At 47.9% G+C, this 18,308-nt stretch overlaps 1 protein-coding gene and 1 long non-coding RNA gene across 3 annotated transcripts in view; both read right to left on the bottom strand.

The window, feature by feature from the left end:
• Positions 1 to 18,054, bottom strand: part of Zmat4 (zinc finger matrin-type 4) — a 373,453-nt gene extending 355,399 nt beyond the window's left edge. Inside the window, exon 1 of one of the 2 annotated variants that reach the window (XM_076913915.1) lies at positions 16,799 to 18,054. The gene's annotated coding sequence lies outside the window, so the exon portion shown is untranslated. The remainder of the gene's footprint in view (positions 1 to 16,798) is intronic. The other variant, XM_034520977.3, reaches the window with a different exon arrangement.
• On the bottom strand, positions 6,273 to 8,257 carry LOC143434597 (uncharacterized). Its single transcript, XR_013104211.1, has 2 exons — positions 8,194 to 8,257; positions 6,273 to 6,841 (listed from the first exon to the last, which is right to left on the bottom strand). It is a non-coding gene; the product is annotated as an uncharacterized LOC143434597 (long non-coding RNA).
• Positions 18,055 to 18,308: the final 254 nt, after the last annotated feature.

The following is an 18,308-nucleotide window of genomic DNA, read 5'->3' as shown; positions in this document are numbered from 1 at the left end:
TGTCCACCCAAAGCCAGGTTTGCGAGGCATCAATGCCAGGGATGATCCACAAACAGGGCAAGAACATGAGGCCACTGGATCTCATTCTCCTTCTATCACTGTGTTACAATTAATCAATAAGAGTCTGCCGCAAAATATCTGGAAACTACAAGAAAGAAGCAAACGAAAGTCTCCCGTAATCTCAGGTCCCAGACAGAGGTCTGCTCACACTGCTGTCTGAGCAACATTGTTGCCAGCTTCCGAGGCCCGTTCACCTGCAGCTTCACGAGCTCATGCCATTTATGTCTCCCAAGTAATTTTACAAGGTGGCTATCTATTGTATAGATGCCCTACAATATCTACAACTGGCTAGTGGCCTTCTGCCAGGGTGTGTTCTAGTTTCATTCCATTACTACATATAAAAACTCTCTGGCCAAAACCAACTTAGGGAAAAGGGGGTTTATTCAGCTTATACTTGCAAGTCACAGAGCACCATAGAGTGAATTCAAGGCAGGAACTCAAGATCAGAAACTAAAGGAGGAAACATAGTGGAGCCCTGCTGGAAGCTCACTCTTCCATCGTCCAGGGCCCCCTGGTTGGTGACACGCATCCTGTGAGCTGGGTCCTCCTGTGTCAGTTAACAAATGAAGACAATCTTTCACAGACTTGCCCACACGCTCTCACCCTCAACTGAAGCTTCTCCTCTCAGATGACTCTAAGCCATGTCGTATCCACAGTTAAGGCTACCCAGGACAGGGAGCTTGAACAGTTTTCCAGGACAGCATAGAAGACTTCAATGCGCGATATCCCACACGTATACTTTCCCACTTTTCTGATGATTTTCTTAGGGCAGAAACCCGGGAGTAAGTTAAAAGGTACGTAAATCCTCAAAACCCAGACTTTTAAGAAGACTGCCCCTGCTGTAGTTCTGAGACACTGAGTAATATCTTTCTTAACCTTCAATGATTTTACAGCTTGCAAAGTTTCATCCTGTTTCCATCTTAATTAGCATCTTTATTATTGTTATTACTGGAGTTATTGCTGGTTATTAATAGTACGCGACTGGAATTACCCTTGCTCTCCACCCCGCAGCACCCACTGTGAGAGAACCCCTGTCCCAACACACATCGTTACTCCACAAATGAATGGCTACCAATAGAGTGACATTGACCATGTGCTTCAATTCATTTCAGAGCCAGCACCCACCCCACCCCCAAACCTCATCTGCCCCACGGTGACACCGAGCTGACCACTCATGCAGTCAAACATTCCTTGGATGCTTTCAGGGGTTCCTCTCGACTATGCTTCATCTAGTTTCCCGTGTAGAAAAAAACAACTCTCTGTATTTTGGATGCTTTGATGCCATTTGGTAAGGAGATTTGAGCATCTCCTGACTCTCTCAAAACCACTATACATCTCTCTACAACCATTACACAGCAGTGTCTTCTCTAAACATGGGAAGAATTTGAAACAGCCTTGGCTAACCCTTCTTGCGATGACAAGCACCCTGAAGTTTTGACAGCCACCATGGGAAAATATCAGTAATGTCAAATCCTGAGGATCCATTCTATGAGGCCCAGAGAGACAAGCTACTTTGAAAACACAGCTCTTGTGAGGTGCTATTCTACAAGTACATCTATCCTTTCCAGAAGGAGGGAGAGTGACAGACCATGTGTTCTCTTTACATGCAGATGGGAGCCACACATACCAGCCTTTGTGACAGTTTGATGCTGAGTGCATCAGCATCCAGCCACTGTCATTCATCATATCCTCCTCTCAGAGGCCTGAGAAAACATACCACAGCTACCTCAGTCCAAAGGCCAAAAAACACCTCAAAGAAGGAGAGACCCAAAAGCTACACCTCTGGTAGAGCCACACACAGCCCTAGGCACTAAGCACTAAAACCAGGCCAGGGGTGGAGGCATGCCGTTACTCCTAAGTCATGCCTGTGTCCCTGTGTGCTCTAGAAGGTTTGCAGCAATGTAAACCATCCCAGTGCCAGCCTCGCGGGTCACTGTGCATCTCACGGCCAATCATTTGCTTTCTGCAGCTCAAGTTAGGGAGATGGACAGGATTTTCCAAGAAATCATTTGACCGTTATGAGAAATCTATTTCCTCCTGCACTAAGTATTGTGGGGCTTGTGGTCACCTTTACCTTCTCTCGGTATTTGTGGTCCCTGCAGCTGAAGGGCTCCCAGGTTCTCACTTGAAAGATGCTGTGCTCTTTAGCAGTGTCCTTCAGACCCTCTATGGTACCCTTCTTCCAAAACACACAACTGACCGCAACCCACTGCCCCGTCCTATCTTTTGCTCTACCTACCGCCCTTAGCAGCTTGCCATAGATCCTGAGTACTTAAAGCTAAGTCCTTCCCATCTGACGCTCCAGCCAATCTTAACCTCAGACCTCTAAGACCCAATCTAGGCACTTGAAAGCAGCTAAATTGGATTCGGGGGCTGGAGAGATAGCTTGGATGTTAGGCACACGTTGCACATCTGACTCCCCAGAGCATTGCATGCTACATAGTGTGCATCCATGCCTGTGGCCCAAACAGCCATACACATAAAAATTAAATAAACCTAAAGGAAAATTCTAACTGGGTTTCGAAAAAGCCACATGGACTCTCTGAGTCAGGTATGTGGTTACTGAGGGTGAAAATGAAGTCTCTGAACTTTGTTACTCTGAGCTTCAACTAGCTAAACTAAGATCTGGAGGGGTAACGGGCAAGCCTTCCTCCTCGGTCAGTTATAAACTTCAAACTCATTGCCTCTGTCACTGCCACAATGACCTCAATTGTGAGCTTCAAATGCAACCTGTTCCATCCTTGGTAATCTAAGATATCCTACACACACACACACACACACACACACACACACACACACACACACACACAAAACACCACAGGCAGAGCCAGCCTCATGTCCATGCCCGGCTCTACACACGGCCTTCCCTCTCCTTGGTCAGTACTCATGGAACAACCCACTGCTGGCACTGTCACAGGTCCCCAGAGCTATCCCTCACCCCATCTCAGCACCAGCCATCCCAAAGTCCCAGGCCAACTGTTCTGCTGGGTACCGATCTTAGATGCTTCCACTTTTCAAACCCATCCCCATCCCACTCTCTCTCTCTCTCTAAAGTGGCTCCACCCATGATCTCTGAGGAAAGCTGTCAGTACCTCTAGAGGGTAACTTTATTCCTTTAAATGCATGTATGCACAAGCTACCTCAGTAGTCAGCTCTGGGCCGCCAGGAATCTACGAGAGTCCCTGAACATGCTCGGCTCAGTCTTATTAATTCTGCCATTACTCTTCGGAATTTACAAGACATCTGCTGTAGTGAAAAGTTCAAGCGATTACACACACGCGGGCACACACACACACACACACACACACACACATACATACTTGCACAAATGCACACACGCATGCATGAATGCAATGCACACTTGCACGCCATTTAACTTTCACTTTAGAGAGCTAAAACAACCCTCAGTAGTTGTCTGCAGCGCTCTTCTGCGGCGCTGAGAGCCTCTGTCTCTACAGCCTACCACACCCAATAAAACAACCGAAAGAGTCCCCACCCACCACATCGCCCACCACGCCCACCAGAGAGCTCCTCCCACCTTCCATCAGTGTGAAAGACCTGCCCTCCCTAGCCCGACTCCACTGTAGTATCTGGCCTCAGGCTCTATATCAGTTACAACTGCTTACCAAGGGCCTGTTGGGTCTCCCATTTCCAAAAGCAGACAAGCAGACTTTGACCTCCACACAATCCTGCCGCTACTATTGCATCTCTTTGCATCTCTTGAGGACACCACTCTACCAGGAGTTGTTTGTTTTCCTTGAACCCACTCCACCCAAAGTACCCTCATCAGCGAAGCCGCAGATTCCACTGAGCCGCTGCTTAGCTTTCGGCCCCACCCCTTGCAGCAGCAAGGTCTGAGGAAGAGCATATCTGCTTCTTTAGAAAGAGCCACTACCTTGAGTTCCTAAGGCAGAGCCCTCTCCCCCCATCCCCACCCCCACCCCCACCCAAGCTCACTGCTACCTCCTCTCCTTCCTGTTCCCAGGATAATGTTCAATGTCTTATACCCAAGGTCAGGCAATTCTGCCCTATGGGTCAGACGGATTTGCAATGGAGTCCTGTGCTAACACAGCCTATCTTAATCATTTATAGCTGTCCGCCAAGGCTGCCTTGTGCTACAAGAGTCAAGTTAAACACTTGCAGGGAAGACAATACGGCCTGCAAAGCCTAAAGTATTTACTGTCTGGCACTTTAGGAAGTTTGCCAGCTACTCTTCCAGATCTATAAATACTGCCATTCTCAAAACTCCGTCTTTACCGTCTCTGTACCCACGCTCTCCTGAGTAAGCTAATCGGGTGCTGTGACCTTAAATGCCACTCATGACCCCAAAGCCCTTCTCTAGTCTAAACCTCTTCTTTGGACTCCAGACTCTCACCCACCTTTGCAGTGGACATTTTGATTGGATGTCTCACTCGTCCTAAAACAAACTCCTTGCTGTCTGCCCTGTCAGCACCACCAGCCCATGCCTCCTATTCTCCTGCAGCCCGATCCTGATTTCCTGCCCTGTCCCCTCCACCCTCGCTTCCCATCCTCACTCCCTTCTGGAATAAAGGTTCCCCCAGTCCTTACTTTCTGCCCTCCCACAGCCTCATCCTCATTTCATGCTCTGTCCCCTCCACCCTCATTTTTCATCCTGCAACCCAAACCATCCTCACTCCCAGTCATCACTGTCCACCTCAACAAGGACCCCCTCATCCTTGCTTTCTGTCCTTCAACCAGTCTTCATCCTAGTTTCTGTCCTGCCTTCACTTCCACCATCCTTACTTCCTGTCCTGACTCCACTTCCACCATCCTCACTTCCTGTCCTGACTCCACTCCCACCATCCTCCATCCCATCCTCATGTCCTGTCCCCATTCTCACTTCCTGTCCCCATCCTCACTTCCTGTCCCCATCTCCACTTTCTGTCCCACCCCCACTCCCACCATCCTCCATCCCATCCTCACTTCCTGTCCTGCCTCCACTTCCTACATCCTCCATCCCATCCTCACTTCCTGTCCCCACCCTCACTTCCTGTCCCACCCCCACTTCCACCATCCTCCATCCCCATCCTCACTTCCTGTCCCCATCCTCACTTCCTGTCCTGCCCCCACTTCCACCATCCTCCATCCCCATCCTCACTTCCTGTCCCCATCCTCACTTCCTGTCCTGCCTCCACTTCCTACATCCTCCATCCCATCCTCACTTCCTGTCCCATCCCCACTCCCACCATCCTCCATCCCATCCTCACTTCCTGTCTTGCCCCCACTCCCACCATTCTCCATCCCATCCTTATTTCCTGTCCTGCCTCCACTCCCACCATCCTCCATCCCATCCTCACTTCCTGTCCTGCCCCAACTCCCACCATCCTCCATCCCATCCTCACTTCCTGTCCTGCCTCCACTCCCACCATCCTCCATCCCATCCTCACTTCCTGTCCTGCCTCCACTCCCACCATCCTCCATCCCATCCTCACTTCCTGTCCTGCCTCTACTCCCACCATCCTCCATCCCATCCTCACTTCCTGTCCCTATCCTCACTTTCTGTCCCACCCCCACTCCCACCATCCTCCATCCCATCCTCACTTCCTGTCCTGCCTTGACTCCCACCATCCTCCATCCCCATCCTCACTTCCTGTCCTGCCTCCACTTCCTACATCCTCCATCCCCATCCTCACTTCCTACCATTTTCCTCTGCACAATCTTTACTCTTTCCATTCTGTCCTTCCACTCACCCTCTCCCCCGGCATCCCCTTTCCCATTTGTTCCTTATATAGATAGACCTTCCCACTTCATTGGAAACCCTTATATGCAGCATCCTTGAATGTCCCCTCTCAAAACCAAAGTTCAATTCATCAACACATCCTGCCTGCTCCCTCTTCAAAGTATAAATAGATCTTGATCGCTGCCAATAAGCCCCCACCATCGTTCGGCAGGATCCTGCTCTCCTGGCTGGCCTCTGCCTACACATAGCCTGCTACGGCATACTCTCTGGATGACAGTCAATGATGCTCTGATGTCATAGATCAAGCACACAGCTCTCCTCACAGCTATACAGAATTTGAGAAGGCTGAGGCTGGCCTCTGGTCCTGCAGTTACTGCTGACATCCCAGTATCTTAAACTTTGAAGTCTTTCCTGACAGACTGCCAGTCCCCAATATCCACATGGACCAGCTCCCCTGTTCCAGGCCTCCGAGGAATGCTACTACAGAAAAAGTTCTTTGGGACACATCCTCCCCAGAGCCACCCCCTAATCCCCTGGCTGGCTTTATATTTCTCCATGCACACAGCAGCCCTCAACTGTATCTACCTGTGGTCTAGCCATCATCTTTCTACCTAGAACCTAATCTCAAAAAGGCCAAAACCTAGGACAGTCTCATCCACTGCTATATTCTTGCTTCTTAGAGAATTCTGCCCGATCTCAAGATCTGGGATGTGACATAGTAGATGCCTAAATATGCAAAGCTTTTGTCTCACATTTTAAAAAGTAGAAAGATATGGAAGAGAAATAAACTGTTTGCACCACGGGGAAAAAAATTAAAAAGCAGAGCTGTATCCTAGGGCTCACATGTTCAAGCCAGCCTTCTTCATTGGTGACCTGCCCCAGGGATGTACTGAATCAAACCGGTGACAAAATGACTGCCCAGCCAGAATCCTTCTGCAGAGCCTCCTGGAGATCAGCATGGCCATGGGGGAGAGGGGGCTTCTTTGGGGTGGACAGAAATGCAAAACCAGCTGCCCCACATCCAAATGTTAGTCAGTTGGAATCCTGGCCAAAGGGCAGGAGAACGAGCTACCTGGACATCTGTCAAGGGAACACAGAGTGGGCCTTTACACTAGCAGTGTTCCATCAGTAAACTCCAGCTACAGCCCAAGCCTGTTTCCTCCCCTGTGAAATAAGATGCTCTCACCAAATTTCTACCAATGTAAAGCCAAATGGCCATCCTAGGTTTTTGTCTTTCTTTCCCATAGGTACCTGATCACACCTAAAAGTTTGCAACCTACAACTTTAAAAGGGGTCACCCTTAGGACTTTTCTCCAGCAGAGATTCCCACTTGTATCTACACATGCCTCTGGGGTTCACTTGCTCACCCCCCAACTTGGCCCCAGTTTTAAAGTTTTATTTTTTTCTTATTGGCTAATAAATTTGAAAATCCTAAATTCCCAGCAGAAAAGGGAGTTTATAGAGTGGCAGTCCTCCCTTCTGTCTACCTGGAACCCCACAGGGCAGCTTCTCGACAGGAACAAGCTTGGGAGAGGAAAATGGAAGCCATTCTGATCCCAGTCCACTTCTGCCTCTTCCCTCCCCACCCCCCATCGTCACTCATTGCCACAGTGTCACAGGCTCCTGAGGTAAGTATCTCCTTCCCTTTGTTTCCCTCAGTACCACATTGCCCCGGCTGACAAACCACAAAGACTTTCTAAGAGAGCAAATCCTGTTAGAAAAGGGTGCCTGCAACGTGTCTTCACCTCGATGCAGCCCACCACCCCTTGGCAGTCAGAGATGTTCCTTGCTAACTCTTACTGCAGACATCCATTCCTTGGAAAATGGCCCTCCCACTGTCCAGATTAGTCACATCCTTCCAAGCTCAGCACCCATGATGTTTTGTCTTCGTGGGACTTCTGAGACCACTATTTCCCTCACTGATAACAGCACCTATACTCAGCTTCACACTGCAGAATTCAGTAAAAGGTTCCCTGGCACCCAAAGTCATGATTTCTGCTATTGGCTTCCCGAGCAGCCATGAGGGCTACACAGGACCCTGACTCACACCCCTCCTTTACCAAGGACATACAGGTCCATGGGAAATTCTTACTGCTCATAAGCCAGGTATGATTCGCTAGCGGAATCCGGCTGATCTCACAATTTCATACCCATTCCCGATTGATCTCTTTCCCCTGCAAAATGGGGAGAACACCTTGCCCACATCTGAAGCTTCCAAATACAAAATACCACATACATTTGGGTCCTTATTAAAATAAATAGAGCAGCAAATTCTGTACACACAGCTCCTCACCAGCCCTGCTTGCTGCAAGGCTGCCCACTCCCCCCCCCACCCAATTAAGCCTGCAAAAGCCCCAAGGTTATGCCCATGAGAGCCACCACCAGCCCTGCTGTGAGAAGGTACCCCAGAGTCCTCATGTGGCCCGACTCACATCATGGAGCCAGCCAGCTGTGTCTTCCACCCCAAGCAAGCTGACTTGGCTGCCCAGAGTTTATGCAACAGAGGAAACCACAGTGGGACAAAGTACAAATGGGAGGGACTCTCAGGCAGGACACAGCCAGTGGGGTCACCCCTGGCTCGTCACCCGAGGCCCCCGCTCAAAGGGCAATAGCTGTCAGGACATTGATTCGGTCTTGACTAAAAAGAAGGGAAGGGTGTGTCTCCACACTGTCCCATGGAAATCTGTCAGCCCTTTCAAGAGCATACAGAACTCAGCAAACCCGTTTTCTGCAAAGGCCATGGTGTCTCCCACCAAAGCACCTTGGGATTGTGCCTGACAATGCCTTGTTCCTTAACCTTGATTGATTCGAAAACCTCTCTGTGCCTTAACTTCTCCACTTGCGGTGCATGGCAGCATACTACTCAAAATGCTAAGACAGGTCTGATCGCAATGACCGACAGGACCTGGGCTGCGGTCATGAGGTGTGCAGGAAGTCACAAGGCCCGGCTGCCCACAGTGACCGTGACCTGTGGAGAGGAACAGAGGGTGAGCTCTTACGGACAAGTGCCTGCTGGATCTCAGGATGATGTTTATTGATCGTCTTCCCATGTGTACTGATGACACATGCCAGTCTTACACAGTAAGCATTGAGCCTATAATGCTGTTTCATGTATAGACGCTGCTAGAAGGTCTATGGTTGCAATGACTGCTTCAGAAAAACATTGTTTCTCTGCCGAAGAGGAGGCAGAAGGAGTGTAAGAACCGGGAGGAGATGGCAGCAGGGCGGATGTGCATATGAACTCACAGAGCAGCATGCACAGGAACTGCATAGGTCTACACTGGATGGGGTCCCAGCACTGAGAGGGGACGTAGTCACAAGCCCCCATCCCTAGCCCAGAAGCTATCTCTAATTAATAATGGAGTGTGAAAGCTAAATTCATGTATCTCCAATGCAGTCTCAGTGGAGAAACAAACCAGTCTTAAGGGCAGACCCCATGCCCAGCAATAGATGGTCAACACAAAAATGAACCCCATGGTATTTTTAGTAGTTCCTCATCTCATAACGTTTTGGCTGGGCATTTGTTTTTTAACCATGCCTGTCTTTTGCTTATATATTATAGCTTCTGATTTTGTGCTTTGATGGACTTTCTGTGTATGTGTGTATATGTGTCTGTGCCTCTGTACATGTTTCTTATGCTTTTTCTTTGGCTTTCTGTTTGTCTGTTTTGTCCCATTCCATTTTGTGTTTGTTTGTTTGTTTTCTCAGATACCTGGTGGTTTTCTAACTAATGAGGAGGGAGAGAGAATTCGGGTGGGTGGGGTGAGTGTAGGACGGGGATAATGGTGGAGAGTCTGATCAGAATAGATTGTATGAAAAAAGATTATTTTCAATATAAAAAAAGAAATAGCATCGTTTCTGACTTGGAAAATATTGTTTCTGACTTGAAAAATAACAGGTTTTTCCTGTAAAAAAAAAATTAGAAAACTCAAACAGTAAAATAAATAAATAAATAAATAAATAAATAAATGTATCCACTTGCAAGTTATGATATTCCACTCCACTTTAACTGCAATTATACTCTATTTACTTTCCAATCTTTACTTAATAGATGTATTATTAGCACTTTCTGCATCCTTATATATTATTCAATGTAGCTTTAATAGCTTCTTTGATTTCCATTTTATAGATGACCCATATTAGATTTAATTAATCCCCCGCACAATGTTTTGTTATCATGAATAATGCTGAAAGAGCTATCCCTGATTAGAACTACTCTGTGTTCATCTCTGTTTATTTCTTTGGGGTTAATTCCTTGGAGAAGGCCTGCTTACTGGTTAAAAGGGCATTTTTGAGTCCTGTCTCATATTTTCAAATTATCTTCCCACCAGTGAAGCATGTAAATGTCTATTGTTCTCTACGACACTCCCACCAACGTTGGAGAGGACACTTTTCATTTTGGATAATATATTAGGTGGCTAACAATATCTTGGTTTTAATTATGAATACTTACTACAAGGCTTCTGCATAATCTAGCCTCTTATTTCTTTTTTTACATATTTTGAAGTATCTGCCCAAAAGTTGTTGCCCACTTTCTACTGAGGGAAGATTTTTTTCTCTAATATTCAGCAGAAAAAAAAATATTTCACCACCTCCTGTACTTTAATGATCTTACATTCTCTCTCTCTCTCTCTCTCTCTCTCTCTCTCTCTCTCTCTCTCTCTCTCTCTCTCTCTCTCTCTCTCTCTCTCTCTCTCCTTCCCCCCCCCCCCCGCGAAATCATTCCCATTTCAAAATTTTTGTTTGTGTTGTATTTATTTTATGTATATGGGTGTTAGGTCTGCGTGTACGTCTGTGCAGTAACCATAGTCGCCAGAAGAGGGCACTGGGTTCCCCTGGAACCGGAGTTGCAGACAGCTGTGAGCTGCCATGTGGATACTGGAATTCAAACACAGGACCTCTGGAAGAGCACAGCCGGCACCTTTTACCGCTGAGCCATCTCTCCAGACCCTTAACCTGTTTCCTCTTATCCTGTTTCAGAAGCAATGGCTGGTCTTTCTTATCACATGTCAGCTTGTCCTCATTGGGATTCAGAGGTCCTTTTCCTGTTCCCCTAATCTGGCGTGAATCATGAAGTCGGGAGATTTCCCATTAACAGTGGTAGCAGCTATGCTGTGGGACGTACAAGTCATAGCAAGCAAGTGGAAGTCAGATGTGGGCCCTAGGGATCAAACTCTGTTTCTCCAGCTGTACAAGTTCCCCTGCAATCCCCAAGCTGTCCACGGGACTTGCATAGCAGGCTGTTTTCCCAAGGAGCTCAGTTCCATGCAGGCAAAATGCCCTTCCCTGACAATTTGTATGCTCCCTGGAACTCAGTTGTGAGGGCAATGAAGACACCTGCAGAAGTCACCTCAGCCCTGAAAGTTTTCCCAGACCTGTGCTGAAAGCTTCTTCGGTGAGCCATCTTGCTAGCCTCCCTGGTTGTTGGCATTTTCTTTCGGGCGGGCTCCCATTACACTTCACTGGTCTCAGGCTGCATCTTCCCTTCTTAACGCCCCCGCCCCAAACTTCATTTTCTCCACTTGACTACCAGAGACCCTGCCCATGTCGTTTCTTGCCTGAAACTGGACTCTTTCTACCTGGCAAGGACCTAGAACCCTTCCTCCTGTTCTTCCCCCCAAAACCACACTTTATATATTCAGATTCCATGTGTCGTCCCCCCCCAAGTACTCCAGGCATGCTTTTGAACTGGGCAAACATGGCTCATCTCCACCCACCCCTCTCTCATAGACCTGATAGTAAGTTATATTTTTCCCTTCTCTGAATCATCCTTTTCTTCCAGAGACTTTCTATGGATCCCACCCCTCCCCCGCCCCCCAGTAAGGATGTGCTGAGCCTCACATCTAAGATCCAGCTCTTTTCTACCTAACACACCCATCTCAAGTATAGTCCCCAGCATCAAAACTGAGGAGCAAAGTGTAAATGCAGGTAAAGGTCATCCTGAAGGACAAAGGCATGAAGAATCACTCTGGAGGCGGGGCAGGGGGCGGGGCAGGGGAGGGACTTGCACATCTAATGGATTCCTCAAAGTTCTCTCCCAAGTGGTGATTACTCCTCTCTCCCCTTTCTCTCTCCCCTCTGCAAATAAATACTGATTCTTCAGACTTGCTCCTCTCTCTCCCAGAGCTCTCTGTTCTTGCACGGCATACCCTGGGGCCTGACCATCCCAGTTTGATGCCTACAAGGCACCCTCCTCCTTTGGTTCCTTTAAATCTCTCATCTAAGCCACTTCGTGGGCAGACATTGTACACTGCTGCCTGAGTCTGAGGGCTTATGTTGTGGTGCTCAGTTCTAGCTGACTCAAACATCATGAAGCAAAGACCTTCCCAGCCCCTGCCGCGTTGTCACAACTGTGAGGCTCTTTCTGGACCCTGTAGAGAGCCAGACTTTGGACCTTAGGAAATCTCCCATGGGCCAGATCTCTACCTTCTTCTAATGCCCTTCACATGTAGCTGTGTGTTCTGATTGTTAAAGGTAACGGATGCAGTATTTTATTTATGGAATGACCTATGTCGTGGGCCTTTTTATTCCGTTGTTTTAATGAAGAAGCTGAATGGATATCTATAATCTCTAACCATTCCAAGATTCAAATCCAGCATTTTTTTTTTTTTTTTTGTCAGCGTTCTGACAGAAATGCTGCCATGTGGCCTGGCGGTAACACGTAGAGGCCCTGAGAGATGGCAAAGGCATCTCCCTGTCAGAGACAGCCCAGTATACTATATAAACTACAGAGGATGTAGTCAGGGACAGTGTGAGCAATGGGTGTCGTGGAAAAGACACTTAGTGTGGCTGTGGAATAAATGCAAAATGTGTGCAGCCAGTGCTGTAGAGAAAGCACAGTGCCAGCAACGGGTATCAATGAACTATCAATGAACACGCTGCCAGCAACGGGTATCAATGAACTATCAATGAACACGCTCAGCTGCAGGTGTCGATCTTTGCCAGTCAGGTAAAGAGATATCAGGAGTCCAATGAATCAAATGGCCTATTTAGTTGGGGAATTAAAAGGAAATGAGCTACAGAGAAACTAATCCTGATTCTGAAGATGGCAGGGTGGTGGAGAGGATGCTTAATTTGGGGCTCTATTCTGGCACTGATTCCCTAGATGATGCCACCAAACGTTTTCGCCACTCTGGGATCATTTGCCAGGTCTGCAGGAAAAGATTACGGGTAACAAGAGATCTCCAGGCAATAGCCAGAATAGTCCCATTAAGGTGGCAGCTAGCTCAGGGCAGACGGAGGCCATCTACCCAAGGAGAGTACCAGGTCCCCTGCATTCCTTGCTAGCCCCAGTCTCCACAACTTTCAGCCCCATTGCCAAGAGTGTAGGTTGGGGGAAAATGACTGTAGCTCCTTTCCCAGGACAGGATCAAGGATTCCTGCCTTTTACCAACTCAGTCCTCCAGTTCCAACTCCAGCCAACACCTCCAGCGTATCCATTTCTTAAAGATTATCTCAGAGGCTCACAACCTTCCCTTAAAAAAAAAAAAAAATCTTGCTGATGGAAAATTCTTCCTCATACCTAATCTAAGTCCATCTGCTGCAATTTCTGTCTATTTTCTCCCGTTCAATCCTTACTGGAGATGGAGAACAGCTGGTCGCCATCCTCCATATAACATCCCCTCCTAAAGCAGAATCAGCTATGACATCACCCCTCAGCCTGTTTGTCTTCCGGCATACCATCCACTATGCCTCCTGACCTGTCTTCACAGATTCTAGCTCTGAAACTATGACCAGTCACCATGGCATGTCGGCATTGGAAGCTGCAGAGCTGTGGCCTCCACCGCAGGAGGTAGACACCCTGGCAAGATCAAAAGGGAAGGTCACTGCAGAGAAAGACCTGGAAGAACGAATGCAGTTCAATCTTTTTTTTTTTTTTTAACACGGAAGGAAAGTAAAATCCAAAAAGAGCAAATGAGTGTGATTTCTAAGATCAAATCCCAGGGCTCACATGCCAGACCCAATATTAGTTAACTCATTCATTTATTCATTCATTCATTCATTTTGGTGGTATTTGCTGGTAGGGTCTCTTTCTATGCCTAAGCTTGCCTCAAAGTATAGCTCTTCCTGTCTCCACCTTCCAAGTTCTGCGATTATAGGCATGTGTCACTATACCCAGCTAAAACCCCCAATGCTACCACTGCTCTCTAAGTAACCCTAGCAGTGTCTCGGCTGACTAGCAAAGGGCCACAGTTTCTCAGTTTGCATCCTTCCAGCTCTATCTTCCTCATGCTGCTAGCAGATGCCTGAACTACTACTACAAACGCCTTTGGGTTTTGTGAAGACGTACTCAACTACCCGATGCAAGCATAGTTCTGTGGTGGTGTGGTGCATTCTACGAATATGGGAGAGAGATGTTTCTGCAGGTTACGCTATTAACTTAGTGTAAAGAACTAAAGCTGATCTTTTCAAACCACTGATAGATTGGGGCTACAGGAGGACATAGAAACAGGGAAACTAAGCTGTCTGCCAGCGTCTCCAAGGTCGGTTCTGAGCTGGACCGTATGGAGGCTGTGGAAGAGGTAGAGAGGAATGGTCCTTAGGACACTGGGGCAGGGGTGCCCTATACCTGGTAGGAATCACCTTTGCCCAGAGGCATCTGCTCTGTTTGCCTCACACAAATTGGCAGCACACTACCCATGAACCCCACTGAGGCCCAAGATAGAACTGAACTTGGTGAAAGGTGCAGTCTCCTATGGCTTGGTGAAAGGTGCAGTCTCCCAGCCTTCCTGAGATCTCCTGTTAACTCTTTCTGAAATGAAGTGAACAGGGTGTCTGAGTAAATCTCTCCTAGAGTGTCCTGAAGTGCGGGAAAGAACCAGAATAGAGGAAGGAGAGAAAAATACACCTGCCCGTCAAATTTTGTAAGGTACCTGCTTCAGGTTCCCTGCAGGGATGAAGGATGGGGATGCATGTGCAGAAGAGTGAGTCAGATGAACTAGTTACTCATAATTTTCCCAAATGAAAACTGAAGGACACTTGAGCCCAGAGAATACATCTCTGAGCCTACATTTCAAAACAGCCATATCCCCATTTTGAATAAACAGAGGGACACTGTGACTTAATATTGACAACTTTCAGAGATGTTCCAAGCTGCTTCAAACCTACAGACACCCTGTCCCTGAGGATAGCTGCGAAATGCATACATCCGCAAAGAGAAAGAAGACATCAGGACAGCGTTTACCAAAACACCTAACCCAATATACGTGCCTATTTGATTTCCCCAAAACCACAAAATTAAATTTTAAGACAGAAAACAAAAAAGACAGCTCTCTGATAAAAATTTTAATATGTTTTCAATCCTATTTCTGGGCACAATTTTCTTTAACAGAAAAAAAAAAATCTGCACAAAAGGGTGAGATCAAAGCAAGTTGGCAAAGAGATTACTTATTGACATGTTTGTCATGGAAAGGGATGCTGGGGTGGAGGCATGGGGTGGGGACATGGCGGGAGTGGGGGGAGCACTGAGATCCAGAGTAGAAAAGGTCTCTAATTTGCCAGGGGAATCACACTGAGCATGGATACAGCCCCTCCACATCACAATGGCTCAGTGACAGAAGTCCTGGCTGGCCAACTGAGGAGAGAGAAAACTGCTAGACGCATGGTGCCATCCAGGTCCCCAGCTAAAGCCATCATGTTCAATTCGACCAAATGACAACTAACAAATGTAATTTCCTGGGCATCCGTCGGTCCCTTCACACACAAGCAAGCGCTCAGCTTCGCAATGAGTTAATCAACCACGTTCCAGTGATTACCTTCTCCAAAATGGATCGGAGCAGAGGTTCAGGGTCCTGGCGTTTGAGCCCACACGGACCAAGGCGAAGCTACAATGAGAGTGGTTTGAGTTTTGTCAATTACTCTCCAGCTCCTATACTCTTTTTTTTTTTTAAAGCTTAAGTTGTTATTTTAATGATCTCTGTTCCAAATGAGGAAATACAAGGAAGAAGAATGAGGGGGAGGGAGAGGGAGAGAAAGCAGTGCTCCAGCGTGTCCCACTTGTACTTTTCAAAGCTCCCTCGGCTCCCTCCCCCACCAGCCCTTTCCTCAGTGCATGAGTCACCACAAGGAGCTGTTTTAAAATGCCTTGCTTTAATGTTCTCTATCATGATAGGCATCAACAGATCACAGATTGGCATAAATTGAAGGGGGCACCCTAAGTTCTGCTCCTGGTTTCTGGCCCAAGACACCCCTCAAACTCAAAAGCTTACCTAATTTATTGCTGTGTTCATTTTAAAAAAAAAAAAAAAAAAAAAAAAAAGAGGTATCTGCAATCAGGTCATTTTCTCAGTTCTAGGTGCTGACCCCATGGCCTCTGTGGAGTCACGTGCCTTACATCACAGAGAAAATAGTCCTTTAAATCTGCTCCCCGCCCCCCCCCCCCAACAACCTAGAAAAGTCCAGCTCCACTCAGGGACCTTGGATAGCAGGATTCATGCTATGCAGAGCTCTTGGGCTTTATTTTGCTACTACTAGCCAACGTGTGTGCATCCTAACCAACTGTAATCACAGAACGCCAGACAGACAGCTATTCCTCAACCACTGGGAGTAGAACTGCCATAATAACAGGTTCCCACCCAAAAACAGTTGTCTAAGGAAGCAGAGGGGAACCTGTTGTGTGTGGTAGTGAAGAAAATAAGACTTGTAAGCAGGAATGATTCACAGAGCTGAAGAATCAAAGGCTGTCACACCTCAGAAGCAGGGGCGTGAGAAGTGTCCCAGGGGTGTGTGCGGTACTGCTAAGAACCTCTCCCAGAACAATCTTATCAGAACTCTTGCAATGGTTCCAAGTCTGGGAGAGAAACTGAACAGAGGAAATTCACCTGAACCCCTCATGCCCCAAATCCCAAGGACTTGTAATATGCCTGGAGACTGGAAATTTCAGAGGATGTCACAGATATGACACACCACTACATGCCCTATGGTGACAGGCGGAAAACCAGGAACTACCTGTGTGTTAAAGGACAGGACGGAGTCCAAGGCCATGTCTATCAACCTTCACCTCCACTGGGGACAGCAGCTTCCTCAAGGGCCACTTACCTTGCACTGCCCTGTAGCAAAAGTTGACAGAAAGGATCGATCTCAATCTCCAGGATCAAAAGTGTGTCTCAGTGCAAGCGAATCCCGTGTAGTCCCAACAATGTGGAATGTTACAGAAGGGCCACGATGAGCTTTTCTACTTGAGGACCAGTTATCAGAAGCAGTGTGGACAGGGACTGCAGCACCATCTACCTGAACAGATGCACCTGAGCATCTAGACAGACTAGCTTCCAGTGGCCTCCCCTCCCACCAGCCTCTCTTTCAGAGCTGCTGGGACCACAGAGCTGGGCCCTTCTCTGATAGGAGTGTAAAGCACCCCGAGATAAAATTCAGCTCCACCCCCACTGTTTTTCTGGACACAACAAACCAAGAAAGTGTTCCAGGGTGTTCAGGAGCTAATCAATGAAGTACTTTCTTTGTCAACGGCAAGGGTTTCTTTTTCACTAAGTTGGGCGATGCGCAGATACATGCTCACAGGGTCAAACAGGACAGGCTCCTACACCCTACGAGATTTCTCTTTTCACCAAAGAAGACCAACGGAGACGAAGTAGGCAAAAGTAGCCCAGGAGAAGATGAGAAAAGTTTGAAGAAGAACTGGAACTGAAGGTCACAATAGTTTGAGCAAGGCAGGTCAAGGTATAGCGGATAGGGCAGACCCGATGGCAGAAAATCCAATCAAACCAAGCTTGCTTCTGGAGCCAGCTCATGGATATGGTCACAGCATCATTCTGGCCCAGGAAGCTGCCAATCCGGGGTCCAGCCTCATCACCCAGCAAACCTGAGTCTACACCCTAACCCTGCAGGTCCTCTAGCCCCAAAGCAGACCCATTTTTGTGAACCTGGGCGCAGCTAATTAAGAGTAGTAAACAAGCCTAGCTCTTGACGGTGCAGAAGTTTTCCCAAATTGTAGGCTTGTTTTCCTCCCAACAAAAGACAGTGGGTCTCCGCCTTGGTCATCTATCCTCCCTTAAACTTTTCTCTTCTCTCTGCAATCCTCCACCTGTGCTAACTGTAAGCCTGAGCGAAAACAGAGCGGAAGCAGCCCCCTCTCCCGGGACACAGTACCTTCTCCGAGAAGCAGAGGGGCTGTTGTCCGGAGGCTCGCTGCCCGGCGGAGCGCAGAAGGACGCTGCCGGGATGGAGCACGCTAAGGATGCTGCGTTCCTGTCTCTGCGACCAGACCTTTCAGCAGCTCGGACCAACTGTGCTAGCGATGCACTTAGCAATTATCTGCTGGCGCCGACGCCCCGCCTCCTGCTCTTGTGATTGGCTCTCCAGTCCCGGGCAGGACTGCATTGGTCTCGGCCGACCTCACTCATTGCTTTGGCTTCTACTATTATCTAAGCCATCAAAGGAAATAATTCCATGTTTCATTGACAACCTGTAAGGTTCTCCTCCCGCCAGGTGTCGGGGCCAGAACTGGGAGTCCAGAGAAGGGAGGGAGGGGAGGACAGCCAAAAAAGGTGGGGGTGGGCGAGAAAGAGAGAGGGAGTGGGAGGTGGGAGGAGAG

This window comes from Arvicanthis niloticus, chromosome 16 (assembly GCF_011762505.2).
Source record: "Arvicanthis niloticus isolate mArvNil1 chromosome 16, mArvNil1.pat.X, whole genome shotgun sequence".
NCBI classification, from domain to species: Eukaryota; Metazoa; Chordata; class Mammalia; order Rodentia; family Muridae; genus Arvicanthis; species Arvicanthis niloticus.
Note: the sequence above shows the minus strand (reverse complement) of the source record. Positions and strands in the feature narration are given on the sequence as shown.